Source organism: Mastigoproctus giganteus, chromosome 1 (genome assembly GCF_048544385.1).
Source record: "Mastigoproctus giganteus isolate SK-2022 chromosome 1, ASM4854438v1, whole genome shotgun sequence".
NCBI lineage: Eukaryota > Metazoa > Arthropoda > Arachnida > Uropygi > Thelyphonidae > Mastigoproctus > Mastigoproctus giganteus.
This window is the reverse complement of record NC_143575.1, coordinates 233,501,913-233,518,793: the sequence shown is the minus strand read 5'-3', so window position 1 is coordinate 233,518,793 and position 16,881 is coordinate 233,501,913. Positions and strand designations below refer to the sequence as shown.

General features: G+C 35.2%; 1 protein-coding gene across 1 annotated transcript in view; it reads right to left on the bottom strand.

The window, feature by feature from the left end:
* The window catches only part of LOC150091611 (tyrosine-protein phosphatase non-receptor type 9-like), a 182,627-nt gene that overhangs the window by 118,848 nt on the left and 46,898 nt on the right, over positions 1–16,881 (bottom strand). The gene's annotated exons all lie outside the window — the stretch shown is intronic.

Genomic DNA, 16,881 nt, shown 5'->3' with positions numbered 1-16,881 from the left:
TCCTCTGTATTTGGTGGTCACGGGCTCGAACCCCGGTCTAATCAAGAAGCATGTGCTACGCACTGCTGCTCCTGCCCACCTGGCTACGGAGACGCCTTTGTTAAGGGAAAGTCTTGCCTGACAAATTTGATTGGATACTATGATGCAGTCACAAAAGAACTGGATGCAGGGAATTACTTTGATATTATATATTTGGATCTTAGAAAGGCTTTTGATAGTGTTGCACATGGAAGACTGCTGCACAAATTGGAGAAGTGTGGCATTGGAGGCAAATTGCTGCTATGGATAAAGGGATGGTTGAGGGGGAGAAGACAGAGTGGTAATCAATGAACACTGCTCAGCGTGGACTAATGTTATTAGTGGATTCCCTCAGGGTTCAGTGTTGGATCCATTATTGTTTTCTGTATTTATAAATGATATTGATGATGGCATATCAAGCTTAATTTCCAAGTTTGCAGATGATACAAAGGTTGGTAGGGTTGTTAAGGACACTATTGACACTATGCTGCAGCAACAGGATCTGGAAAGGTTGAGCAGATGGGCTGAGAGGTGGAAAATGAAGTTTAACATTGACAAATGTAAAGTACTACATATGGGAAGCAGCAACCCCAGAGTGACGTATCAACTGTGGTACTACACTGCCAGTGGTAGAGAATGAAAAGGACCTGGGGGTAATTGTGCAGGCAGATATGAAGTTCTCTGAGCAGTGCAGACGGGCTGCAAGAGTAGCTCATGGTGTCTTGTCAATTATATACAGGAATTTTTCTAGCAGGGATAAGGAGGTGATTATTCCCTTGTATAAGGCAATGGTCAGGCCACACCTGGAGTATTGTATACAGGTCTGGAGGCCTCATTTCAAGAAGGATTGTTTGTTTGTTTTTTGGTTTTTAGGAGCATTAGCAACTAAGGCCATATTGCTCCGGTATATGCGGTGGTCATTCCCTGACCTTTCCGCATCCTCTGTATTTGGTGGTGACGGGCTCGAACCCTGGTCTAATCAAGAAGTGTGTGCTACGCACTGCTGCTCCTTCCCACCTGGCTACGGAGGCGCCGCAAGAAGGATGTAGAGCTGCTGGAACAAGTACAGAGAAGGGCATCAAGATTAGTGAAAGGAACAAAGGGTTGCTCTTACGAAGAAAGCTTAAGTTTTGCAAATTACAGTGTCTGGAAACTAGGCACCAGTGAAGTGATCTGATAGAGGTGTATAAAGCCTTGAATGGTTTGAGCATGCTCAATGCCAATGAGATTCTTCCTCTTGCTCAGAATAATCACCTGAGAGGGCATAAATTCAGATTGAGGAAAGACAGATGTAGGATAGATGTGCAGAAATTTGCCTTTAGTCGGCAGGTAGTTTGTTGGTGGAACAGACTTCCATCCCTTGTTGTGGAAGTTGATAGCCTAAATAAATTTAAGGCTCATCTGGACAGGTATTTTGAAGGAATGGAGGGGTGAATGGAGGGAAGTGGGGTTTTTTTTTTTTTTGGTAGCTTGCTTTGCAGCATCAGCCAAAAAAAAAAAAAAAAAAAAAAAAAAAAAAAAACGCACATATGTATGATACAAGCAACTATCATTCTGTGCAGTGTATCTAGCAGATCAGTACGCAAACTATCATTTGAATACAGATCCACTGGATACATGATAAACTTGTTGATGTATGCAATAAAATATTTCAGTGTTTTTTACTATATACTTTCATTACTGTAAGTACAGAATATTAGAGTAACATTTACACAACATATGGGACTTTCTGGATGCATCTACAAAACTACAACTCATCCTCAGTATATCTAACTGCTCTTCAGAAAGCAATCCATAATAATGTAATAAAGACACAGAAAACCAATTACTGATGTATTATACATGGCAAGTCAAATGTATGAAGCTACATTTAGTGCCTTATAACTCTGTAATATGTTTACATTAGAAGAAACATTGCACTCAGAGAAAATTAGTGTAAGTAATTGTTGAAGTAACAGGGGAAGTAATAGTAGCATTTCAATGCAACTTCTAGAAGTAATGCAGCACACATTCCAACAGTAATCAAACCCTTGCCAGATGTAACATGATTAATCAAGGAATGTATAATCAAGGTAACCGAAGTGAGTTTGGGAACAAACAAGTTTACAATGCTGATGAAAGTGGCTTATTTTGAAGAATTTTATCACAGAAAACTTTTTCAAAAGTATGCAAGCAAAAGGGAACAAAATAAACACGAATTACAAATCTACTCACTTAATGCTACACTACAAAGAGATCGAAAGAAATGATTCTTTGAATCATGTATGAAAATACACTATGTTTACTTGAGATGATCTTGTTTCCTTTGCAGCAGATACTTAAGAAGGTGCAAGATTAGCAAACTAAAATGCCAAAAATAAATAAATGAATGATAGAATAAATTTAAAAATATATAATGAAATATAGATGGATTTAACCTGCCAGAGCCCCATAAAATCATTTCTTTCAATAAACACAGCACAGTGTTAAGTGAGTAAACAAGAAAACTAACTAATAAAGATGAAGTTTCTGCACCAGGTTGCAAAATTAGTGAAATGTAAGTGATGATCATATCGTCGGAAAATTACATCAGAAGTCGCAAATAGGAAAATCACAAAAACTACCCAGTACTATTTTCTCTAAAAAGGCCACAAAGAAGAGTTGGGCAAATAGAAAATTGTGCACCGAATGATTTATTGTAAATTTGTTCCATCTGTAAAACAATGCCAGAAAAAGCTCTTCCTGACTTGACACATTGTCTAATTCTTGACAATACACTAGGTCATTGAGATATCAGTTTTTGACCAAATAAATAAATGACCTAAGAAGTTGAAAGGAGTCATAAAGAGGTTGCAGATTAGATTAACAGGAAAACAAGAAAATGATTTTGAATCATAGACCAATTAAAAAATTACAAAGTGTCTTGTAAGATGAAGAAAAGGAAAAGGAAGAAGATCAAGGAGCTATTCAAGTAAACACACACACACATATATATATATATTTTTATGGAACAAAACCCCAAACACAAAAGGTATTAGAGCCTACAGTACTTGGCACCATGTGTAGGTATGAAGGTTGCAAAGACAAAAGATAATTGTTCACTTTGGTTCTGTGAATCTGAAGCTGGACAATAAATGGATGCTGAGTGATTGTGGAATGTGTTCAAACTGGTTGGGGGGGGGATTACAGATGCCAATTCAGAAGAACATTGTCTATAGAAGTACCTACAGAAAAGGCATGCAACAGAAACAGAATGTTTATGAGGCAGAGAGACTTTGTAAAAGACAAGTCACTAATTAACCTAACTGCCCTCTTTTGAATGAAATCTAGAATCCTGAGGGAGGTTTTGGAGGCACTACCCCAGATGTGGGAACAATGTTCCATACTAGAGCAGATTTGAGATTTATACAGAGTGAGTAGTTGTTTAGAAGAAAAGTAACACAGAGAATGAAAGAGAAAATCCACTATTTTAGATGCAGAGGAAGCAATGTTTGTGAAGTGCTTATGCTAAGAGAGATTAGAAGTCATAATAATCCCTAATATCACGCCTTCCAGGATAAATCTGAGTGTCCTGGAAGATGAGCATAGGTGCAGTATTTTTTTTTTTTTTTTTTTGCAGGAAAACAGAAAAAAAAAAAAAAGATTTTTAGAGGGACTGAAGTACACTTCATCCATTGGAGATTAGTTTAAGGAACTGATGGTGAAAATTTGAGAAGTTGAAGCTTTGAGCTGAGCAAGTTGACTCAAACTTGAAGGTAGAATATAGTGTGCTTTCATCAGCAAAACTATGGGTAGGATTTCCAGTCAGTGGAAATGATCATTAATAAACAACAGGAAAAGAGTAGGAAAAGAACTAAAAATTGGAGAATGCTAGTATTAATGAAGAAATTAGAAAACAGAGCCATCTAATATCACCCACAGAGAGTAGTCAAAGAGAAAACTGAATACCTGATTGCAAAACACAGTCAACAATCCATAAGACGGAAGCTTGTTTAAAAAATCTTTATGCTAAACACAATCAAAAACCTTAGAAACGTCAAGAGCAACTGCTTGAATTGCAAAAAACTTTTCCGTTAAATTTGTCCAAAGACAAGTAACACAAGTCAATATATAACTAATGGATTAACACTGGCAGAATCCATACTGGCAATCATTAATCAGATGGAAGGTTTTGATATAGTTAGAGTTAGTGGATGCTGGATTTCTCCATTACTTTGGAAACAGTAGAGATAAGTGTGATGTGATGATAACTGGATGGGAGAGATTTATCACTCTTTTTTAGGAACTAGCTGGATACGAGCAAATTTCCAAGCAGAAGGAAAAATACCAGTGGAATAAAAAAGTGACACAACAGAAACAAACTTAGCAGCATAGGTTTTGAGAACAAGTGGAGAAATGCCATGAGGGATGGAGCTTTTTTGGCATCAAGACTGTTCAAAATTCTTCTCACATCCTTTTAATGGAAGACCACAGAGGCATTGAGTGGAGTGTACTGGGGGATGGTAGGAGTACCAAGGTCATCAATATAAGATTAGAAAAAAAATTAAGATTCTAGTAAGTCAGCTTTAACTTTAGCTGAGGAGGCAATAGAACCATCAGGGTCTTAACAGAGGTGGGAGTACAGATTGACAAAAGTTGGGACCAATAGCTTTCGTGTGAGAATTTTCTTTTACCATACAAGAAGTAATTTTTTTTTCTTCCTAAGAGAAATTAGTCTGTTGAAAATCTGATTTTTTAATAACTGCTTTACAGTTGTTGCAAGCTTTATTGCAGGTATAAAATTAACCTGGAGATTTCGGTGTGAGCCAATTGCGATATGCAACATTCTTGTCTTAAACAGCCTTAGAACATTTATTGGAAAACCAAGGTTTAGACAAAGGACAAGATTTTAAGGTTTAGCGTAGAATAAAGGATTTCATCCCTATAAGAATAATTTCACTGACACAAATGTGAGCAAACTCTAATAAGATTTAAATCCACACTAAGGAAAAGAAGAATAGAAATCTTGTGGATCATCCCATTTTGCATCCTTATAATGCCAAGCAATGCGAGAATGGCATGAGAAAAGGCTCCACTGTAGAAGAGACCATCACCAACTTGTGATCTGAGGTTCCTAGAGAATCACTCACCTCGACTGTGTACTTTTGAAAAAAAGATCTATAGTAATGGGTGTGGTTAGGATTGTCTGGTATTCCAGTAGGTAAATGAACAATCTGTGTGAGGTCATTAGTAATTGCAAAAGCCTCAGCATCTTGTTCAGCCTGGTCTAGAAAATTGAAACCAACTAGAGTTGTGAATGTTAAAATTGCCAAGGAAATTTACCTAACTGTTACGAAACTTGAACTGTAAAGAGTTGAGTTTCAAAGAAAGGATGTCAGAGTTCCATGTGATTAGTGGAGTTAGGAGAATAATAGATGCAACAGATGAATTTGACAGAATGGGGTAGAGAAACTCAAGCCAGAAAAGATTGAAAAGAGGAGATTCCAAATTACTAGGTCTTTGATAGGGAATATATGAGAGTTAACATGAGCAAGTACTGCCTTTGAAGTCAATGGAATCATGAAGCAAATAATTAGGACATATAGATGCTGCTTTATGTTTCAGCATATCAGCTGAATAGACTACAGAAAATGACATACCAGCAGAACAGATCCTGTTTTTATATTAGCTCTATGAATGCACTTCAAAGAAGAGACTAAGCAAAGAAAAACAGATAAACATCTATAACTATTTCTTAATTAAAAAGTGATCACTATATTGGGTAAACATTCTGAATACATATACATACATATATTTATTATACATATATTAAATTGACAATTTATATACAAAAAATGTGTATGTTATAATCCCACTAATCCAAACATTTAGAATGATTATCACAATTGCACTGTAAAATAAACATTCATACACCATTATGTTTCTTTAAATTCCTAACACAATAAATAATACAAGATGTTTTTAATCATGGAACCTCACAAAGAACACTTCATAGTGAATGCTGTAAGCAAACAAGTTTCTCTTTCAGTTACAGTCCATTGTACCCACTGGTGCTAGTGTATGCACACGTAACAAATCGAACTGAACACTACTACCAATCAGGAAGTATGTTTTATCTGTTAATAACTGCAGAACTTTTATCAGGATTCCATGATAAAATGCATTGTGAATGGTAAGAATTCAAATAAACCTTTTATATATGCATTTAAACTACAGGTGACTCCCGCTTAACGCTGATAATTCGTTCCGGAAAAACAGAGCGCTAAGTGAATCCGTGCTAAGCGAGCGCCGCATTCCCATAAGGTAACATATGTATTTGTGAGTTGCGGTCGGTGCCATAGGATATTTCCTAATCAGTAATAAACGGTAGTGAAAAGATGCACAAATGTCGGTCAAAATATTTAATATTCAAATATTTATACATATAAAATATTCTGCATTACATATGTATATAATTTTGTGGTAACTACTTATGTATCAAAATTAAACTTAAAATTCCAATTAAAATCATGAATTTAATTGATCAAAATTGATTTAATTTAATAGGGCTGATTTTCCAAAGTTCAACCCGAATTTTGGGTTGAACTTTGGCCCTCTTCCAAATAAACTAAAAGGGTATTAATTTTAAATCCCCCACAGTTTAATTACCACCCAACAATAAAGTCAACCGATCCTTCGCCACTTTCAAACCTGGCATGTTTTTTTATTCTTTCAATGTGAAACTTCTTTTAGGCATTCGTTTCCACAAAAGTCCTGCTTCATCTATGTTAAAAACTTGTTGAGAAGTACAGTTTAACACATAATATCCCTCTTCAATAATTTTAACAAGTTCTTTTTTGAAAGTTTCGGCTCCTTCTGCACTTGCGGCTTCTCCCTGGATTTTAAATCTATTCAACCAGCCCTTACCAGTTTTAAATGGTCCAAGATTTTTTTTTTTTTTTTTTTAGGTGAGTTTTCTTCAGATCATCATATTGGCTAATCTCTTTCTCTCTTTTTTTTTTTTTTTAATAATATTTAACTTAACTGAATTCTGCATTGGATATTATCTTCAATAAAATTAGTTAGTCTTTCCATTTCAATCCTAATAGCCAACCTAGTCCTAGTTGCTGGCAGTGGAACAGCTATCTTTCCCACTGCTAAAATTAATTCTTTATTTTTTTATAATTGTTCTTACAGTTAAACTTGCAAGTCCTAAATTATGGCACACATCTGCTTGTCTTTGACTGGAATCGATTTGCTTCAAAACGTCTAATTTAATTTTCAAATTCAGTAGTATTTTTCTTACATTTATAGTCTTCGTACTGCACCCAGACATTGTTGCTTTTTCATTCTTATTGGCCATTATTAACTCTTCGAAAATGTAACTGCATTGGTTGCATTAATTATGATACAATGTTCGAGTAAACTGTCCGTTACGCACGATGTCTAATACTGTACTGATTGATGACTAGACTTCGGATAAATGCATATAATGCAAATATTACAAGCAATACACTTGATCATTTTTTAAAATGTTGATCTCGGAACTACGTAACAAGTCACTGTAATGCAATTAAATTAGCGCGCGAGAAAATTTCACTGAGCGTGGGAAAATTTCTCAAGTCGCCGTAGGAAACGTTTTAATTTTGTTTTGCTATTCATTTTCAAGCTATCGACTCCATCAAATGAAACGATTTTGTTAAATATGCCAAAAATGCAATCTGTAAAAGAGCGTTATAGTGATCTGTGACAGCGGTATAGTCAGATATGGGTTATAAGAACAGCGTTGTAGCGAATCAGCGTAAAGCGGAACCACGTTATAACGGGGCCTGCTGTATTATATACATACAGTAGAGCATCAAAAATCTGAACGGCCACCATTTATTTATTTTTTTTATGCTGGTGCCATAAAATAATTACAGTAAGCGGCGGTTATTGTGATCATGTTTGCGAATTGAATTTTGATTTTAATAAATGGCAATTCTAATAAGCGAAAATTGAAGGAATATTATCCACGGGTTAGCAAAAGAAAAATAAATTTAAACTTCTCATAGCTTAATTAATATACATGCAGTACTAACTAAACATAACACTTTGTAATCTGCTATTCAACACACTTTGTAATTGATATTTCTGTACACTGACATTTTTTATTTTTTTTGGGTTGTAAAATCTAAAATAGTAAGAAAAAAAATGTGTCAATCAAGAACAAAGAATACAGCACGGCAAAATTGCAACTAACACGATACATGCGCGTGATATGGAGTAAAAAATTTACGAAGTTTAGATATAGGAATGAAGAGAAGATTCTGAACAGAATTTATAATAGAGTTTTATTTTACTGTAGTTATGGCATCTTCTTCCTCTTCTTTTAAAAGGAAGCAGAAATTAAAATAATAATTGAATCGAAGATTGAGATTTTAAACAGACTTTCAAAGGGAGAAAGCAGGTCTTCATTATCAAAATTTTACAAGGTTGGAAAGTCAACCATAACAGATATTAAAAACAAGGAAAGAATTTTAAAGTTTGCATCAAAACTTGATTCAGATGATGGTGCAAAAAAAAAAAAAAAAAAAAAAAACTATGAGAACAGCTAATGACCCATCCCTTGAAGATGCCATATATTTGTGGTTCACACACAGAGATGAAATTTAGGAGAACTCATATCTGGAACTTCGTTGTGTGAAAAGGTGCTGGATTTTAACAAAGAATTAGGCAGTCCCTCAGATTTTAAATCCAGTACATGCTGGCTAAAAACCTTTAAATCAAGGCACAGCATTAGAGAACTTCACATTGAAGTGGAAATTTTATCTTGTGATTTTGTTGCAGCAGAATCATTTAAAAATAAAGTTTATCATCTTGTGGAAAGTGAAGGATATTCCAAAGATGATGTATACAATGTTGACAGACTGGAATAAACTGGAAGTCACTGCCTCGAAAATCTCTTGCATCTCGCCACAAAACAGATGCTCCCGGGTTTAAAGTGAGTAAAGAGCAAATTACAACTATGGTTTGTGCTAATGCCAATGGGATTCATGCTTTGCCATTGATGTTGATAGGAAAATCAAAGAAACCTCATTGTTTTAAACATTTTTCTGCCTTCCAGTGAGTTATAAAATGCAAAAAATTGCATGGACGAACTCAGAAGTGCTTACCAATTGGTTTACCAATGTTTGTTTGTTTGTTATTTGGATGTTAGGAGCATTAGCAACTAAGGCCATATTGCTCCGGGATATGCGGTGGTCATTCCCTGACCTTCCCGCATCCTCCGTATTTGGTGGTGACGGGCTCGAACCCCGGTCTAATCAAGAAGCGTGTGCTAGGCACTGCTGCTCCTTCCCACCTGGCTACGGAGGCGCCTGGTTTACCAATGATTTTATCCCAAATGTCAAAAAGTATCGTGAATGAGAAGGCAAAAGAGGCAAGGTCTTGCTTATTCTAGATATCATGCTATCACATCCTTCAATGGAAACATTAAACGAAATATATGATGGATTCAAGATGCTATTTCTTCCAGCAAACGTTACTTCACTCCTCCAACTGATGGACAAGGGAGTCATTGAAAAATTGAAGACAATCTACAAAAACAAGTCTTGCATCGTTTACTTTTAGCAGAAAACAACAAAGAAAGCATTCTAGCTTTTGCAAAAAAGTTCCATCTAAAGAAAGCATGTTAGCTGACACGTGGGAATTACTCACTGTGCAGAATTTAAAAAAATGCTTGGAAAAAACTGTGGCCTATTACAGAATAGGCCATAGGAGACAAGCAGAATTAAACTGAAGGAGATGAGGGACAAATACTGAATGAAATGATCAACTTGTTTCAGCCAATCCCTGGGTTTGAAGATTGCAATGATGAAAGGGTGTGGCTGGAAAATGATATTGATGCTACAGAGTTTCCTGTTTTAAATGAAAAGAAACTGTGAATGTAAAAGAAACTGGAGCTCCTGAAAATGATATGGATGAAGACGACAACAAAGAAAATGACGTCAACACTGGGCCTATGCATGCTGAGGCATTCGCCAAGCTAGAGACTGTAATGGCTTGGTACAAGCAACAAACTGAATGCTGTCCAACTCAACTATTCTTGCTGAAAAGAATGAGAGATCCAGCAGCAAAGAAACGAAGTTCGAAAATGGTGCAGCAAAAAATAAGTAATTATTTTCAAATTAACACATATTTCTACAAATATGTGTTATTGTGGCTGAAAGTTCCATTTGTTTTTTTACCTATGAATAAAAATACTTAAGTACAACTTAGTGTTTTTATTTTGAAACTTGCTAAACCTTTTTTTTAGTCACCAGAACAGTATTTTTGATGAGTTCAAAAATCCAAACAAATCAGAAGTCAAAACTACCCCTGATCCGAATTAGTTCGGATTATCAATGCTTTACTGTATATATATCCTATTTTAAAAACTGATATCCCACACACACACACTGATATATATAGAATGTCCACAAACCTTTACAAAACTAAAATGTTACCGTGTGAATAGAACATGATACAAACCTCTACCACCTGAAATCACTTCCTGTGATAGAGGGTACCTTCAAGTTTTAATCACCAACTTTACACTTTTTTTTATAGTGTGCATATTTTCAACATCAAAAGTATGCACATTATAGTAGATGGTGGTATAATCACAAAATTGTAATCATAGAGAAATCTATCAACTCCAAGAAGGCAGATAATGGCATAATGTTGAGGGTAAGGCACCACCAGTGGTTTCCTACAACGGCATCATCAATACTCTCAAGAAGAAAACAGAACTCTGTGAATGCCAGAAATGCATCTAATTTGTGGTTTGTGTAGTGTAGTGTGTTGTTCTTCTGGATATTTGCCCACAGGGGGCCCCTAGTGGGACCCACATTGCCTGCCGTCACCACAGGGAGGTGAGCCAGGCAGTAGGACTATCACTCTGGCTAGCCCCCGCTAGGGTCACCTGAGTTTCCTGAACAGGCATGGGGGGGGGTATTATTAGGTAAAGGACACAGACAAGTAGGTTGGTCAGAATGCAGGGGGTTATAAGTAGTGGGCTGCAGGGAAGATAGCCCACTTGAAGATAAGACAAAAGAGACCCCAAAAAGACACGGTGTATACTTTGGTTCAATGTGCTACAGCTCCGTAGCCGAGTGGTCAGGAGCGGGAGTGCAGTGGCACACGCTCTTTGAGTATACCAGGGGTTCAAGCCCCTGACTGCTAAATACGGTCGATCTGCCAACCCGCACTGGACCAGCGTGGCAGATTATGGTCCATTTCCCTCAGCATGAATTGTTGAGGAGGCTTCCATCCTGCAGTGGGTTGATAATGGCTGCAATTTATTTATTTTTATTTATGCCACCACTGCTGCATGTCATTTTTTTTATGTTTTAATTAACATAGTTTAAGGAGCCAATGAGTAGAAAGTCAGTTCTGCAACAGTGCAGGATAAAGGATGCCTGTTTGTGTAGTTTCCAGACAAGGTGGAGGATGAGCAAAAATCAGTGAGGGCATAGTGAAGCTGTTTCAAGGAAGTTTTATGTGAATCCCAGGGAAATCTATATGTACCAGTTGTGAGCTCAATGTATCAAAATCAATAATGTGCAACAAGTTCACCATCTGAAGGTGAAGCCATACAAGTTACAGCTTGTACAGAGCTGTCTATTGATTTTGTCAAAAGTTGAAGCTGTCAAGGTTGTAGAGCACCGAACATCATCTTGTCAAAACCAAGATGATGGAATTTTGTTGATAAATTCCACCATGATTACAATTTTGCAATCATGCTGCCACCTACTGCAGTGTGTATATTTTCAGGTTGGTAAATAAAAATTTGCAGTTGGTGAATAAAAACTTGAATAACCCCTATTCGCACAAAAATGTTTTCATTTTATAGAGGAAGTTTGTGGGCACCCTGTATACAAATGAAATGTAAATTAAGTTAAGAATAGTCTAACAAAGTGAGTAAGCCTCATAAGATACAAATACAATGGAAACAAGTACTATAAAATAGAAACAATAAAGATATTTGATGTGGAAGTGGAGAAAACTAAATTAAGCATGCTGTAGAAGGAATACATACCTGATAATTCAGAATATATTAATTAAAAGGCTAATATGCCCAGATTACACACATTCATAAATAAATTTAAGCTGGTTTTCCCTCAATACTGAAAAAATTGAATATCATAAAATATCACCTTAAAAGATACCACAAACCAACTAAAACGTGAGAAACATGTGAAAAAAAAATTAAAATAGAGTGGCTATTGAGCCCCATATTTTACCTTTTACCTTTTTTACCTTTTATTCTTTATTATTCTTCCCTTAAGTTTAATTTTAATTATTGTAAATGGTAGTAGTTGGGCTGAAATACAAAGCACCACTGCTCACACTGCCACCTATCTGGTTTCTACAACAGCCACAAAAAATGCTGGGAGTTACTATTTGAATTAATGTTTTTCATATATTTTCATTTCTTAATTAACCATCTATCATTGGCAGTTTGACTCTGCGCTGTGAATCCTTCCAGCTGCTATTTTATAATTTTTTATTGTATAAGGTGGCACACCTTATATAATATGCAATAAAAGTTAACAAATGCAATAAAAGTTAACAAAGCCAGATTAAAAGTACTTTTCCATACATATCTATCAATTTTAATTTTTATTTGCATTTTAACACTTACTCAACTGTTTCATTTATAATCATTATGAAATCATTATTATATATTATATGTATAATAATGCACTCCCACTCCTGACCACTTGGCTATTTTGTAGCCGAATGGTCAGGAGTGGGAGTTCAAAAGCACACGCTCTTTGAGTAGACTGGGATTCAAGCTCCTGACTGCTAAATATGGTTTATCTGCCAACCCATACAGGACCAACATGGCAGATTATTGTCCATTTCCCTTGACATGACTTCTTCAGAAGGCCTCCACATCCTGCAGTGGATTGACAATGGCAGCAGATTTATTTTATTTATATATTATATAATTATTATTTATTTTATTAAAGTCTTGGTTTTAAACTCTCGAGTTTGGTCACTTGTTGAAAGAAATATTTTATATTAAATTTCACAGTATGAACCAGAGCTGTAATGCTCAATACATTCTACGTTGATATCAATATTTGTAAAATAAAACAGTTGTAATACTCGATAAACATGATTATATTAATAAGTTAGATTCAGTTGTTTCAGATACTTCCACTTATCTTGAAGTAGACCCGGCACTATTTACCAATTTGGTCAATCAATAAAATAAAACGTTAACCACGTATCAAAAAAATGACTACATTACTATGGCTCAGTTAAAGGAATTGAAGGTCAGAACGTACAATATTACTGCACTTTTTGGTCAGGTAAAATTACACAAGACCGATTTCCTATTCAGCCTATTGTTTCCTACAGAAACTCGGCATTTTCATCCTTGGTCACACATGTATATAGCATTATAAAACCCTTTAGACAGGTGATACAATTTGGGATTAAGAACTAACAATACATTTTTTACCTTAAGGATTGTAGACTTGGCAATAATGATAATTTATTCTCACTAGATGTTACCTCGTTATATACGAATGTAAACGTTGAATACACATTAGATATTATTTGGGATATGTTAAATAATAATTCTATACCGATTAATTATACGAAGCTTCCTATTAAAGAAATTTTTCACTTAACTAAACTCTTAGTTGAGGCCAACTATATCACCTTTAAAGACAAAGTATACAGACAAATTTTTGGTTTGCCGATGGGATTGAGCTTGAGTGGCTTAATATTGGAGGTATATCTCTCGATTGAGCATATACATTTGACGCCTTTTCTACCCCGTATCATATACTGTGGGAGATATTTAGACAATGTTCTAGTTATTACCAATAGTAGTACTATCCAAGACATTTTACATTCATTTAATAATATTCACTCTAGACTCAAATTTAGATTGGAAAGGGAGGGTATGGATACAAAGTCATTAAATTTTCTAAATTTCACGCTTACTCCGGACTGGAATAAAATCAATTTAACATCTATCGTAAACCTACAAACACTGGCATGTTTCTACATTATAACAGCTATCACCCGTTTTCCTACAAGAGATCTATTATCTTTAATCAATTTCTAAATGCCTATAAATATTCAACGACGGAATCTGCTTTGGGCTCAGAAATACAAATATTAACCAGCAGATTCTTAAACAGGAGTTATCCCCTTGCTACAATAAACCGAATTAGGGTACAAGCTAGGGATAGGATACAAAATACTACATCAACCAACAATCGTAATATTAAAAATACTTTATTTCTATCCTATATGTTGAACAGTGGCACAAACAGCTTAACAGATTCTTTAAAGATACCGAATTTAAAATTGTGGCCAGACCAATACGGAAATTAGACGCTATACTGAAAAATCACTCTATCCTTTCCTCATTCGCAACACAAATGAATGACCTCGACAACATTTCTTGCAGTGATATCAACTCACTGTACCAAGGTTCTATGCATTTTCCTCTGAATTTTCATGTTAATCAACTCGCGGCCTCAGTTCATGCTTCTCATTCAGCAGCGTCAAAATTAGCCTTTCATGCCGTTAACAAAAAACATACTTTTTTATTTAACAAAGCCAAAATACTTAGTGTCCAACATACTTATACCAGACTAGAAAGCGATATAACTTGAATGAATATTAGTAAAACGATGCCGTTTTACTAATATTCTGATTTATTCAGATATAGCTATGTATTTCTGATGCGCTTGCGCTGTATTTATACATTATACCAGACTATTAATTGCAAAAACTGTCGAAATTAAATTACATGAGAATTCTGTTAATGTTCGCCGGCTATTTCTAATCTCTGATTCGTGTGTGTAAAAGCGCATGCACAAAGACAAATAATCCCTATTCGAGTTTCATGCTCACTCCTATTCAGTAATTTTCGTTCCTGTGATCACGACACACGGTTGAAAAGAGTTGTCAGCTTCAGGAAGGAAAATCATTTTGCAATTTTTTCGTTAAATTTCTTTTAATTAATTTATTTAATTTTTAAATTTTTTTTTTTTTTTTTTGGTAGTTGTTGGCGCATAGGCTTCTGTGGCCATATTGCACCTCCCAAGGTTTTTGCAGTACTTTGATCCAAGCCCGAGGCGGGAATCGAACCCGCAACCTTTGGGTTGCCAGGCAGGCACTTTACCCACCCGGCTAGCCCGGTCAGCAATTTTTAATTGCATTAGATTGATTTTTAATTATTTTTTACTGTAATGTACGATTTTCGATTTTTTCGTTTTAATTGCTGTAGAGCAGTGCTTCTCAAACTTTTTTGGATCACCGTCCCCCCCCCCAAAAAAAAAAGCCCTCCGCCAGGGCTTTTTTTTAGCCCACCAATATAAAGTGAAGCTAAATAACTGAAATGAATATTTATCTGTTTGCCTCCAAAAACATAAATGCAGCCCTGCATGTATGTGTGTGAATTATAAAGAAAACTATTTACTGCATTTTATTCCTTCTTCGTAAAAAATTACAACTACATAAATAAAGTCAGTTATAGTCACTTAAATTAAAGTTAATTACATAAATAAGTCATAATATTAATGGAAATAGTAAAAAAATATATATATATATATTTTAATATTTAATGCGATGGACAAGTTGGAGATTTATTAGCTTATCAATATTAGGTTTAATATCTGTAAGTAGAAGTCGTAAATCGCCACATTTAACAATATCCAGACAATTTCTTTGTTTTTTCAGCAATTGAGATAGAGCACTGAAACCGGTTTCGACTAAATATGATGTTGGAAAAGAAATAAGTAATTTTTTTACAATTCCCCACAATGCAGGATAATGTTTTTTTACAATTCCCCACAATGCAGGGATTTTCTTTTGTAACCAAAATTCCTGATATGAATTTTGAAGTTTTGGCTTCAGTTCAACTTCATTTTGTAACACAATCAATTCTTCTACAAAACGTTCACCATCGTCATTATTTAAAAAAGGATTTATAATCCAAAGTGGAATTTTCAAATTAAGGAGATCGAACCTTTTCTGCATATCTCTGTGTAACATTTCTAGATGATTACAAAAAGTTAGTAGAGTTTCATCAGCTATTTTTTCTTTTTTCTCTATTTCCAACATATTTGGAAATTGATACAATTTGTTTCATCCTACGTTGCACATAAAAAGCTTTAATTTTGAAATAAATGCTTAAATTTGAGTTTTTGCCTTAATCCAAAACTGAGTTGAATCTAGCAAATAAATCTGCAAGATAAGCAATATCAGTTTTCATTTTCTTGAGGTCATTTTTCCTATCTTCAAAAACTTTGACAACAGTATCAAAGAGTTCATAAAATCTGTTGAGACAGTTGCCTTTTGATAGCCACCGAACCTCAGAGTGAAGTAGCAATCGTTCAAAATCTACACTGTTTTGATCACAAAGCTTTCGAAATATACAATCATTCAAAGAATGTGCTTTAATTTTGTTTATAGCAGTAATAACAGTTTGTAGAGAATTGTGCAGTTGATCACCAAGTTTTTTTCGCACGTAAATGCTGACGGTGAATGACACAATGAACAGTAATAATATTTGGCACAGCATTTTTTAAATAAGCCATAAAACTCTTATAAAGGCCAATCATTGATGGTGCTCCATCTGCCCCCCTGTCACCCCTTTCATGCCTAACACCCCATGGATAATTCAAACGGCTCCCATGGGGCGATATCGCCCACTTTACGTATTTACGCACCCAACAGCCTGGTCATGGACGTGCATTAGTTGTTGTTTAATCATCCACCGGAGTCAACAGAACTTTATTTGAAGGTGGTCTATGTGCAGTAGACATTGAGTATTATATTGAGGTAAACTTCTCTTATTATTTTACAAATATCAAATTTCACAATACCTAAGGCATTTTTTCTGATAAG